Genomic DNA, 13,204 nt, shown 5'->3' on the forward strand with positions numbered 1-13,204 from the left:
TATCTCATGCGTTTGCAACATGTACATTAATTAAGAAGTATGTAAAGTAGATAATTGTTAAGATTTGTCCTGTTATAATGTAAGGTTCTTCAATAGGTCGTTTTCCAATTCATGTTAATAAGCATACAACAACTACTATAATTCAGAATAAAATGTGATTGATAGGATAGAATTGAATACCTCGGAATGGTGTTTTATTATAAAATGATAAAATTATTAAGATTCTAATTGATAAGAATAATGCAATAACACCTCCTAGTTTATTAGGGATTGATCGTAGAATTGCGTACGCAAATAAGTAATATCATTCTGGTTGAATATGGACAGGGGTTACTAACGGGTTGGCAGGTACAAAATTATCTGGATCTCCCAGGAGGTAAGGATTAATCAAGCACAGTATAATTAATAATGATGTTATTAATACAAATGTAATAGAGTCCTTGAAAGTAAAGTATGGGTGAAATGGGTTTTTTTCAATATCTCCATTTAGGCCTAAGGGGTTATTAGACCCTGTTTGGTGGAGGAAGAATAAATGAATTGCTGCCATTGCAGCAACAATAAACGGTAGTACAAAATGGAATGTAAAGAATCGATTTAATGTTGCATTATCAACAGCAAACCCTCCTCATACTCATTGAACTAAATCTGTTCCTAAATACGGAATTGCTGATAATAAATTAGTAATTACTGTCACACCTCAGAATGATATTTGACCTCAAGGTAAAACGTATCCTATAAATGCAGTTGCTATGACTAAGAATAGGATTACTTTACCAATTATTCATGTGTGTATGCATATGTAAGATCCATAGTAAATTCCTCGTCCGACATGTAAATAAATACAAATAAAAAATATAGAAGCTCCATTTGCATGTATTGTTGTTGTTGTGGTCTTCAGTCCTGAGACTGGTTTGATGCAGCTCTCCATGCTACTCTATCCTGTGCAAGCTTTTTCATCTCCCAGTGCCTACTGCAACCTACATCTTTCTGAATCTGCTTAGTGTATTCATCTCTTGGTCTCCCTCTACGATTTTTACCCTCCACGCTGCCCTCCAATACTAAATTGGTGATCCCTTGATGCCTCAGAACATGTCCTACCAACCGATCCCTTCTTCTGGTCAAGTTGTGCCACAAACTTCTCTTCTCCCCAATCCTATTCAATACTTCCTCATTAGTTATGTGATCTACCCATCTAATCTTCAGCATTCTTCTGTAGCATCACATTTCGAAAGCTTCTATTCTCTTCTTGTCCAAACTATTTATCGTTCATGTTTCACTTCCATACATGGCTACACTCCATACGAATACTTTCAGAAATGACTTCCTGACACTTAAATCAATACTGGATGTTAACAAACTTCTCTTCTTCAGAAACGCTTTCCTTGCCATTGCCAGCCTACATTTTATATCCTCTCTACTTCGACCATCATCAGTTATTTTGCTCCCCAAATAGCAAAACTCCTTTACTACTTTAAGTGCCTCATTTGCTAATCCTATTCCCTCAGCATCACCCGACTTAATTAGACTACATTCCATTATCCTTGTTTTGCTTTTGTTGATGTTCATCTTATATCCTCCTTTCAAGACACTGTCCATTCCATTCAACTGCTCTTCCAAGTCCTTTGCTGTCTCTGACAGAATTACAATGTCATCGGCAAACCTTAAAGTTTTTATTTCTTCTCCATGAATTTTAATACCTACTCCGAATTTTTCTTTTGTTTCCTTTACTGCTTGCTCAATAAACAGATTGAACAACATCGGGGAGAGGCTACAACCCTGTCTTATTCCCTTCCCAACCACTGCTTCCCTTTCATGTCCCTCGACTCTTATAACTGCCATCTGGTTTCTGTACAAATTGTAAATAGCCTTTCGCTCCCTGTATTTTACCCCTGCCACCTTTAGAACTTGAAAGAGAGTATTCCAGTCAACATTGTCAAAAGCTTTCTCTAAGTCTACAAATGCTAGAAACGTAGGTTTGCCTTTCCTTAATCTTTCTTCTAAGATAAGTCATAAGGTCAGTATTGCCTCACGTGTTCCAGTGTTTCTACGGAATCCAAACTGATCTTCCCCGAGGTTGGCTTCTACTAGTTTTTCCATTCGTCTGTAAAGAATTCGTGTTAGTATTTTGCAGCTGTGACTTATTAAGTTATTAGTTCGGTAATTTTCACATCTGTCAACACCTGCTTTCTTTGGGATTGGAATTATTATATTCTTCATGAAGTCTGAGGGTATTTCGCCTGTCTCATACATCATCCTCACCAGATGGTACAGTTTTGTCAGGACTGGCTCTCCCACGGCCGTCAGTAGTTCCAATGGAATGTTGTCTACTCTGGGGGCTTTGTTTCGACTCAGGTCTTTCAGTGCTCTGTCAAACTCTTCACGCAGTATCATATCTCCCATTCATTTCATCTTCATCTACATCCTCTTCCATTTCCATAATATTGTCCTCAAGTACATTGCCCTTGTATAGACCCTCTATATACTCCTTCCACCTTTCTGCTTTCCCTTCTTTGCTTAGAACTGGGTTTCCATCTGAGCTCTTGATATTCATACAAGTCGTTCTCTTATCTCCAAAGGTCTCTTTAATTTTCCTGTAGGCGGTATCTATCTTACCCCTAGTGAGATAGGCCTCTACATCCTTACATTTGTCCTCTAGCCATCCCTGCTTAGCCATTTTGCACTTCCTGTCAATCTCATTTTTGAGACGTTTGTAATCCTTTTTGCCTGTTTCACTTACTGCATTTTTATATTTTCTCCTTTCATCAATTAAATTCAATATTTCTTCTGTTACCCAAAGATTTCTACTAGCCCTCGTCTTTTTACCTACTTGATCCTCTGCTGCCTTCACTACTTCATCCCTCAAAGCTACCCATTCTTCTTCTACTGTATTTATTTCTCCCATTCCTGTCAATTGCTCCCTTATGCTCTCCCTGAATCTCTGTACAACCTCTGGTTCTTTTAGATTATCCAGGTCCCATCTCCTTAAATTCCGACCTTTTTGCAGTTTCTTCAGTTTTAATCTACAGGTCATAACCAATAGATTGTGGTCAGAGTCCACATCTGCCCCTGGAAATGTCTTACAATTTAAAACCTGGTTCCTAAATCACTGTCTTACCATTATATAATCTATCTGATACCTTTTAGTATCACCAGGGTTCTTCCATGTATACAACCTTCTTTCATGATTCTTAAACCAAGTGTTAGTTATGATTATGTTGTGCTCTGTGCAAAATTCTACCAGGCGGCTTCCTCTTTCATTTCTGTCCCCCAATCCATATTCACCTGCTATGTTTCCTTCCCCCCTACACTCGAATTCCAGTCACCCATGACTATTAAACTTTCGTGTCCCTTCACAATCTGAATAATTTCTTTTATTTCATCATAAATTTCTTCAATTTCTTCATCATCTGCAGAGCTAGTTGGCATATAAACTTGTACTACTGTAGTAGGTGTGGGCTTCGTATCTATCTTGGCTACAATAATGTGTTCACTATGCTGTTTGTATTAGCTTACCCACATTCCTATTTTCCTATTCATTATTAAACCTACACCTGCATTACCCCTATTTGATTTTGTGTTTATAACCCTGTAGTCACCTGACCAGAAGTCTTGTTCCTCCTGCCACCGAACTTCACTAATTCCCACTATATCTAACTTCAACGTATCCATTTCCCTTTTTAAATTTTCTAACCTACCTGCCCGGTTAAGGGATCTGACATCCGTAGAACGCCAGTTTTCTTTCTCCTGATAACGACATCCTCTTGAGTAGTCGCTGCCCGGAGATCCGAATGGGGGACTATTTTACCTCCGGAATATATTACCCAAGAGGACGCCATCTTCATGTAATCATACAGTAAAGCTGCATGCCCTCGGGAAAAATTACGGCTGTAGTTTCCCCTTGCTTTCAGCCGATTTGCATGTAAGGTTCAAATAATTCAGCCATTATTTACGTCTTGGCGGATGTGAACTACACTACCAAATGCTATTTCAATATTTGATGTATAATGTATAGCTAAAAATAGTCCAGTTACAATTTGAATTACCAAACATAACCCTAGTAGGGACCCAAAATTCCATCAAAATGAAATATTTGTTGGTGCAGGTAAATCAAATAAAGAGTTATTAATGATTTTAATTAAAGGATGTTTCAATCGTAAGGGTTTATTCATTAGTAAATTATCTTATTTTACGAATAGGCCCCTGGTTAATGTTGGTGATTTTAACAACTGCTAATAGTGCTAAAAATAAATAAATTATTATTATTATTGTGATAATGAATGTTGGTCTATTATATTGTTTTTCTAAAGATATTGTTATTTCTTGATAATTGATTGAATTATCAATATTTATAGTTTCAGTATTTTTGAAAAAGTCTATAAATATTGTTATATCTAAATTAATTAATGTTGATATGATAAATATTCATATTGTTAAGGTAATAATTATCGTAATTGATTTAGGTTGAAATATTTCGTTTGATGCAATTCTCGTAATATAAATAAATAGAACTAATATACCACCAAGAAACGTTAAAATAAAATATATGATAATCAATATCTTTCCATTATTGTTCCTCTTATTAGTCCAACTAGAAAAGTTTGTAGGATAATGAAAAGCATTATTGATATTGGGTGTCTTAATTTAATAAAATTAATTTTTATTACGTTTGATAGCGATATAATTATTATTTTGATCATTTCAGGGGTTAGTTTATTAACAATATCGGTTTTGGGGACTGATGATGGAAAGCTTTTCCACCTTTGAAGTTTTAAAAGTGGGGGCTGGACTTATTTCCGGTTTACAAGACCGCCGTTTTTTTTAAACTAAGAAAACTAGTGTTTATATTCTCTGTCTTTACTTCTTTATTGATGTATTTTGCTGGTGTTTATATTTTTTCTTCTAAACGTAAGCATTTATTAATGGTTCTTTTGAGATTAGAATATATTGTTCTTTCTTTATTTATATTGGTTATTGTTTTTCTTATTGAGAAAGACAATGATTACTTTTTTCCAACTATTTTTTTGGTTTTTTCTTTTTGTGAAGGTGCTTTAGGTCCTTCTATTTTAGTTTCAATAATACGTTCTCATAGGAACGATTTTTTTAATTCTTTTGGTTTATCTTTATTATAAGTTTTTATTTATAACTATTTTTTGATCCCTCTTTGTTTGGTCAATAATTGTTGATGGTTGGTTCATTCTTTAATGTTTCTGTCTAGTTTTGTTTTTATGATTTGTGTTTATTCATATGCAGATTTGAATATGATAACATATTATTTTGGTATTGATTATTTTTCTTTTAGTTTCATTCTGCTTAGTTTTTGAATTTGTTCCTTAATAATTACTGCTAGAGCTTCAGTTTATTTAAGTTCTTATCATTCTAATTTCTTTGTCTTTATAGTCTTGATTTTAATGATTATGCTTTATTGTTCGTTTGCTAGATTGAGTCTTCTTTCTTTTTATATATTTTTTGAGGCTTGATAGGTTCCTACTTTACTTTTGATTTTGGGTTGAGGCTATCAACCTGAACGGTTGCAGGCTGGTGTTTATTTAATTTTTTATACTCTGCTTGCTAGATTGCCTTTATTATTAGTGTTATTTAAGGTTTATGATTTCTCTAATACTTTATATTTTCCTTTATTGGTTGATTTTGGTTCTTATTATTTTATATTTTATGTGTTTTTAATTCTTGCTTTTTTAGTTAAGATGCCGATATTTTTGGTTCATTTGTGGCTTCCTAAGGCCCATGTTGAGGCCCCTATTTCAGGTAGAATGATTCTTGCTGGTGTTTTATTAAAGTTAGGTGGTTACAGTATTTTTCGTGTTATGAAGGTTATTTCTTATTTGGGTTTAAAGTTTAATTATTTTTGATTGTGTTTAGGTTTATCTGGTGGGGTTATTGTTAGATTTAATTGTTTTCGTCAGGTTGATTTAAAGTCTTTAATTGCATATTCCTCTGTTGCTCATATAAGAATGGTTATTGGAGGATTGATAACTATGAATAGATGAGGTTGTATGGGTTCTCTTTCTTTAATGGTTGGTCATGGTTTGTGTTCTTCTGGTTTATTTTGTTTATCTAATATTATTTATGAGAGTTTAAGTAGACAAAGATTATTAATTAAAAGGGTATAATTAATTTGAAACCAAGAATGGCTTTATGATGATTCCTTTTGAGATCTTCTAATATAGCAGCTCCTCCTTCTTTAATTTTGGTAGGTGAACTTAGATTATTAAATAGAATTGTATCTTGATCTTCTTTTAGATTTTTTGCTTTAATTTTTTTGTCTTTTTTTAGAGCTGTTTATACTTTATATATGTATTCTTATTCTCAGCATGGTAATTATTATTCTGGTGTTTATACTTGTTCTCTTGGTTATTTTCGTGAATATCATCTTTTACTTTTACATTTTTTGCCTTTAAATATTCTTTGTTTAAAGGGAGAGTATTTTTTTTGTTTAGGTTGCTTAAATATTTTAATTAAAAATGTTGTTTTGTGGAATCAATGATATGAATTTTTCATCTTAGGCTGTGAATTTGTTTTCAATTTGTTCTTTGAGTTTTTTTCTTTATTTTTTTCTAGAACTATAATTTTTATTTGGGTATTTATTATTTAATAATTGATTATAGAGTTTTTGTTGAATGAGAACTTTTTAATTTAAATGGTTCTATGGTTGTTATGACTTTAATTTTGGATTGGATGTCTCTTATTTTTATGCCTTTTGTTATGTATATTTCTTCTTTGGTTATTTATTATAGAGAGGATTATATGTCGGGAGAAAAAATATAAATCGTTTTATTATTATTGTTTTAATATTTATTCTTTCTATAGGTTTTTTAATTATAAGTCCTAATTTGATTCGAATTTTATTGGGATGGGATGGTTTAGGTTTAGTTTCTTATTGTTTAGTTATTTACTATCAAAATGTGAAATGTTATAGTTCGGGTATGTTAACTGCACTTTCTAATCGTATTGGTGATGTTGCTATTTTAATTTCTATTGCTTGAATATTGAATTTTGGTGGTTGAAATTATATTTATTATTATGATTATATTTCTAATTCTTTTGAAACAAAGCTTATTACTATATTAATTGTTTTAGCAGCTATAACTAAAAGAGCTCAAATTCCCATTTCTTCTTGACTTCCTGCTGCTATGGCTGCCCCTACTCCTGTTTCTGCTTTGGTTCATTCTTCTACTCTTGTTACTGCTGGGGTTTATTTATTAATTCGTTTCAGACCAATATTAGATACTTATAATTGTGCTTGATTCTTACTTTTAATTGGTTGTATAACTATGTTTATGGCTGTTTTGGGAGCAAATTTTGAATTTGATTTGAAGAAAATTATTGCTCTTTCTACTTTAAGACAACTTGGTTTAATAATAAGAATTATGGCTATGGGTTATCCAAAACTTGCATTTTTTCATTCATTAGCTCATGCTTTATTTAAGGCTTTATTGTTTATGTGTGCACGTTCAATAATTCATAATTTAAAGGATTCTCAGGATATTCGTTTTATAGGTTCAATTGTTAATTTTATGCCTTTAACTTCAGTTTGTTTTAATGTTTCTAGTTTGTCTTTGTATGGTATACCATTTTTAGCAGGTTTTTATTCAAAGGATTTAATTCTTGAAATGGTTTGTCGAAGATGAATTAATTGTTTGAATGTTTTTCTTTATTTCTTTTCTACTGGTTTAACTGCTTCTTATTCTTTTTGTCTTTTTTATTATTCAATACCTGGTGATAATAATTTTTATTCTAGATTTTCTTTTGATGATAAGGGTAATTAAATTTCTTTTGGTATAATTTGTTTATTGTTTGTTGCTGTTTTTGGTGGTAGTCTTTTGTCTTGGTTAATTTTTCCTGTTCCTCATGTGATTGCCTTGCCTTATTATTTAAAGTTTTTAACTATTACTGTAGTTGTTTTGGGTGCTTATTTGGGTTATCTTATTTCTAATTTTGATTTTTCTCAAAATTTATTTTCTTTAAGTATACTTTCTTTTGTCAGAATTGCTGGTTCTATGTGGTTTATTCCTTTTATTTCGACTAAGTTTATTACATATTTTCCTTTAAAATTGGATTATTATTCATCTAAATTATTTGATTATGGTTGAGGTGAATTATTTGGTGGTCAAGATTAAATAATATAATAAATATATTTTATATAATTATGTAAATTAACGTAATATGGTATTTATATAAAATTAACTTTGTATGAAGTTAACTTAAATATTAATTAGTTAAATAATCTAATTAGAGAAAATAAATTAAATTATATTTTTAGCTATACATTATACATCAAATATTGAAATAGCGTTTAGTAGTGTAGTTCACATCTGCCGAGACGTAAATAATGGCGAAATTATTCGAACCTTATATGCAAATGGAGCTTCTATATTTTTATTTGTATTTATTTACATGTCGGACAAGGAATTTACTATGGATCTTACATATACATACACACCTGAATAATTAGTACAGTAATGTAATTCTTAGTTATAGCAACTGCATTTATAGGATACGTTTTACCTTGAGGTCAAATATCATTCTGAGGTGCGACAGTAATTACTAATTTATTATCAGCATTTCCGTATTTAGGAACAGATTTAGTTCAATGTGTATGAGGAGGGTTTGCTGTTGATAATGCAACATTAAATCGATTCTTTACATTCCATTTTGTACTACCGTTTATTATTGCTGCAATGGCAGCAATTCATTTATTCTTCCTCCACCAAACAGGGTCTAATAACCCCTTAGGCCTAAATGTAGATATTGAAAAAATCCCAATTAACTCATACTTTACTTTCAAGGACTCTATTACGTTTGTATTAATAACATCATTATTAATTACTATGTGCTTGATTAATCCTTACCTCCTGGGAGATCCAGATAATTTTGTATCTGCCAACCCATTTGTAACCCTTGTCAATATTCAACCAGAATGATATTTCTTATTTGCATACGCAATTTTACGTTCAATCCCTAATAAACTAGGAGGTGTTATTGCATTATTCTTATCAATTAGAATCTTCATAATTTTACCATTTTATAATAAAACACCATTCCGAGGTATTCAATTATATCCTATCAATCAGATTTTATTCTGAATTATAGTAGTTGTTGTATGCTTATTAACATGAATTGGAAAACGACCTGTTGAAGAACCTTACATTATAACAGGACAAATCTTAACTATTATCTACTTTACATACTACGTAATTAATGTACATGTTGCAAACGCATGAGAGAAACTAATTAAGGAATAATAAGTTAATTAGCTTAGGAAAAGCATATGTTTTGAAAACATAAAACTAGAACTTTAACTCTTCTATTAACTTTTCTTAAAAAGTTTCACTAAATAAAAGAAATAAATAAAATCTTTAAACCAACAAAGAAAATAAAAAAATTTAAAGATAATGGTAAAAAACATTTTCAAGCTAAGTACATTAACTTATCATAACGAAAACGTGGTAATGTCCCACGAACTCAAATAAAACCACAGGACATAACAGCAAGCTTAATAAAAAATATCAAAGAATAAAAGTCACCACCTAAAAAAATTAAAGCTAATAATATTCATATAAAAACAATTCTAGTATACTCAGCTAAAAAAATTAAAGTAAAACCACCTGCACCATATTCAATATTAGAACCTGAAACTAACTCAGATTCACCTTCGGCAAAGTCAAAAGGAGTACGGTTAGTCTCAGCTAAACAAGAAGCAAAACAAGCTAAAGCTAAAGGAAAAGAAATAATAATAAATCAACAATAATGCTGATAATTTATAAAATCAAATATGTTAAAACTACCAATTAAAATAATTAAAGATAATAAAATTAAAGCCAAACTAACTTCATATGAAATTGTTTGAGCAACAGAACGAAGAGAACCTAGTAAAGAATAATTTGAATTAGAAGACCAACAAGCAATTATAACAGAATAAACACCTAATCTAGTACAACATAAAAAAAACAAAAATCCTTAATAAAGTTAAGTAAGGGAAAATCACTCAAACAGCCAAGGAAATTATTAAATTAAAAACAGGTGAAAAGTAATAAAGTAAATAATTAGATATAATGGGAATTGGTTGCTGCTTACAAATTAACTTGATAGCATCTCTGAAGGGTTGAGGAATTCCAACAAAACCTACCTTATTTGGACCCTTTCGAATTTGAATGTAACCTAATACCTTATGCTCTAATAAAGTTAAAAAAGCAACACTAATTAAAACACAAATAACTAATAAAAGAAAATTCAAAATAAACATAAATAAATCATAAAGTATCAATACTATTTGTAGAAAAAATCTACATAAATGAATTCTAAATTCAACACATTAATCTGTCAAAATAGTAATTTAATTAGTATTAATCAATAAAATAAAAAATATTACAACCATATGGTCCTATCGTACTAATATGAATTAATAATCTTAGGATAGAAACCGACCTGGCTCACGCCGGTCTGAACTCAGATCATGTAAGAATTTAAAGGTCGAACAGACCTAATTACTGGGCTACTGCATCCAAAATTTCTCTTAATCCAACATCGAGGTCGCAATCTGCTTTTTCGATATGAGCTCTCAAAAACAATTACGCTGTTATCGCTAAGGTAACTTAATCTTATGATCGTAAATTATGGATCAAAACAACAAACATAATAAATGATATAATAATGAAGAGTTTATTTATTCTTCTTGTCACCCCAACATAACATCATCATTAAATACAGGAAGACAAACAAAAAACTATATAAAAATAAAGTGTGAAGCTCTATAGGGTCTTCTCGTCCTAAAGAAAAATTTAAGCCTTTTGACTCAAAAGTTAAATTCAAAAATTTATTAAGAGACAGTTGATTTCTCATCAAGCCATTCATTCCAGCCACTAATTAAGAGACTAATGATTATGCTACCTTTGCTCAGTCAAAATACCGTGGCTCTTTAAAAATCTGCGCAGTGAGCAGGCCAGACCTCAAAGTATTTTCAAGAGGACATCTTTTTGATAAACAGGTGGAAATCAATTTTGCCTAGTTCCTTATAATAAATTCACAATGTAAAAATTATATACAAATAAATATACTAATTCAATCATTATTACAAAAATTTTAAAACTAAATTTATAACCTTAATAAAAAACCTAAAATAATTATAAAAACAAAAATTAAAATAATGAACTAAAACGTAATCTTAGAGATAGCTGGTTTAAAGCTTACTATTATATTTTATAAAACTAATTATAGGTTATTAACTTCAAAGCTTATCCCTTAAAGAATAAATAAGTTTATATTTATATCTAAAAAATTAAATAATAACAATTAACATCAAAAAATTAAATTTTTTCCTAAGAAACTAGATATCGTGGGAAACGATTAACATCTCATTTCTATAAATAATTTAATAATAATTATGATACATTAACTACAATTTATTTATAAATCAACCACAATCGAGACAAGTAAAGTAATACTAAAATTTTGATAAACCCTGATACAAAAGGTACAATAAATAAAATCTACTTGTAAAAATTTAAAATAATATTTCATAAAACAATTACATTACCAATAAACTATAATCTAAAAAATCAATTCTACAAAATATACTAAGACAAAATTCGACAAAATTATTATTATTAAATAATTAATTAAACAAAAAATCAATATAATAAAATAAATAATCAAGATATACTGATTTGCACAGAAAAATTTTCAGTGTAAATGAAACACTTTAGTAATAAGTTTAATCTTGAAACTCTTCCTAGATACAATTTCCAGTACATCTACTATGTTACGACTTATCTCATCTAAATTGAAGCTAAATTAAAATAATAAAATAGAATAATCAATAATGAGAGCGATGGGCGATGTGTACACACCTTTGAGTCAATATCAGTTTAATTAAATAAATTAAATTACTATCAACTCCACCTTCCTTAATAGTATTTCACCATCAAATCCGTTATAAACAAAAATCTATTGTAACCCACCTCCTCTTAACTATAAGCTGCACCTTGACCTGAAATATTTTATAATTATAAATCTTGAGAATTATAACTCTAAAAAGATTCTCTGCTCACAGAGATATACAAACAAATAAATGAAGTAGAGTAAATCGTGTATTATCAATCACGGGGTAGGTTCCTCTGCATGAAATGAGATACCGCCAAATTCTTTGGGTTTAAAGACCTTAACTAATAGTACCCTGATAAATATAATTAACATTTAAAATAATAGGGTATCTAATCCTAGTTTATTGTTCAAATTTCACAGATTCATAAAAAGAGCTATCAATAAATTTTAACATTTCACATTACATATTTATATTTTAACCCTAAAAATATAAACAACTGTTTTAACCAATTATATTAACTTGTATCAATTGTATAACCGCGGCTGCTGGCACGAATTATGCCGATACTAAATCAATTGCTAACTCCAAAATCCCTTGATAATTAAATCAAATTACTACAAAATAGAACATTTAGTTTAAGAAAACTTACATATAATACAAAAAAAAAGTGAATAAATAAGCAAGAATATAACTTTTGGAAACAAAATAAGAAATTTAAAAATTAAAAAAATACGAAAAAATAAAAGATTCAAATATTTAAAGAAAAAAAAGAAAAAAAACAAAAAATGCCAAAAAAAAAATAAACGCACCCTAGAATGACAACAACAACTTCTCTATTATATATAAATAAAGATTAATATGGAACTTGTATACCAATAAATGTATTATATTCTTTCTTATTTAATCTTTCTTTTCACTAATAAAATAGAAAGAATAAATAATATAATAATGATATTTTATATAATTATGTAAACTAATGTAATATGGTATTAATGTAAAAATAACTTTATATTAAGTTAACTTAAATAATAATTAGTTAAATAATCTAATTATAGAAAAAATATTAAATTATATTATTATAATTAATATAACTATTTATAAATACATAAAATATTATATTTAATTATTTTGATTATGTTTATTATATCCAATTAAAATAATATTTAATATTAATTTACATATAATTATATAATTTATAATATAATAACCTATTTTAAGGTAAAAACATAAGTAGCTATAATCCTAGGTAAATAAATGTATTAAAATGATCATTTAATAATTATAAAATAACATTATAGGTATTTAAATTTAATTAAATGTAATATATTAATATAAATTATTTATTATATGTAATATATATTCAAA

At 29.3% G+C, this 13,204-nt stretch overlaps 1 long non-coding RNA gene across 1 annotated transcript in view; it reads left to right on the forward strand.

Moving 5' to 3' along the window:
• The first annotated feature begins 10,381 nt into the window (after positions 1-10,381).
• LOC126470425 (uncharacterized) overlaps positions 10,382-13,204 on the forward strand; it is a 103,746-nt gene continuing 100,923 nt past the window's right edge. Inside the window, exon 1 of the long non-coding RNA XR_007586182.1 lies at positions 10,382-10,487. This is a non-coding gene — a long non-coding RNA (uncharacterized LOC126470425). The remainder of the gene's footprint in view (positions 10,488-13,204) is intronic.

Source organism: Schistocerca serialis, chromosome 3 (assembly GCF_023864345.2).
Source record: "Schistocerca serialis cubense isolate TAMUIC-IGC-003099 chromosome 3, iqSchSeri2.2, whole genome shotgun sequence".
Lineage (NCBI taxonomy): Eukaryota > Metazoa > Arthropoda > Insecta > Orthoptera > Acrididae > Schistocerca > Schistocerca serialis.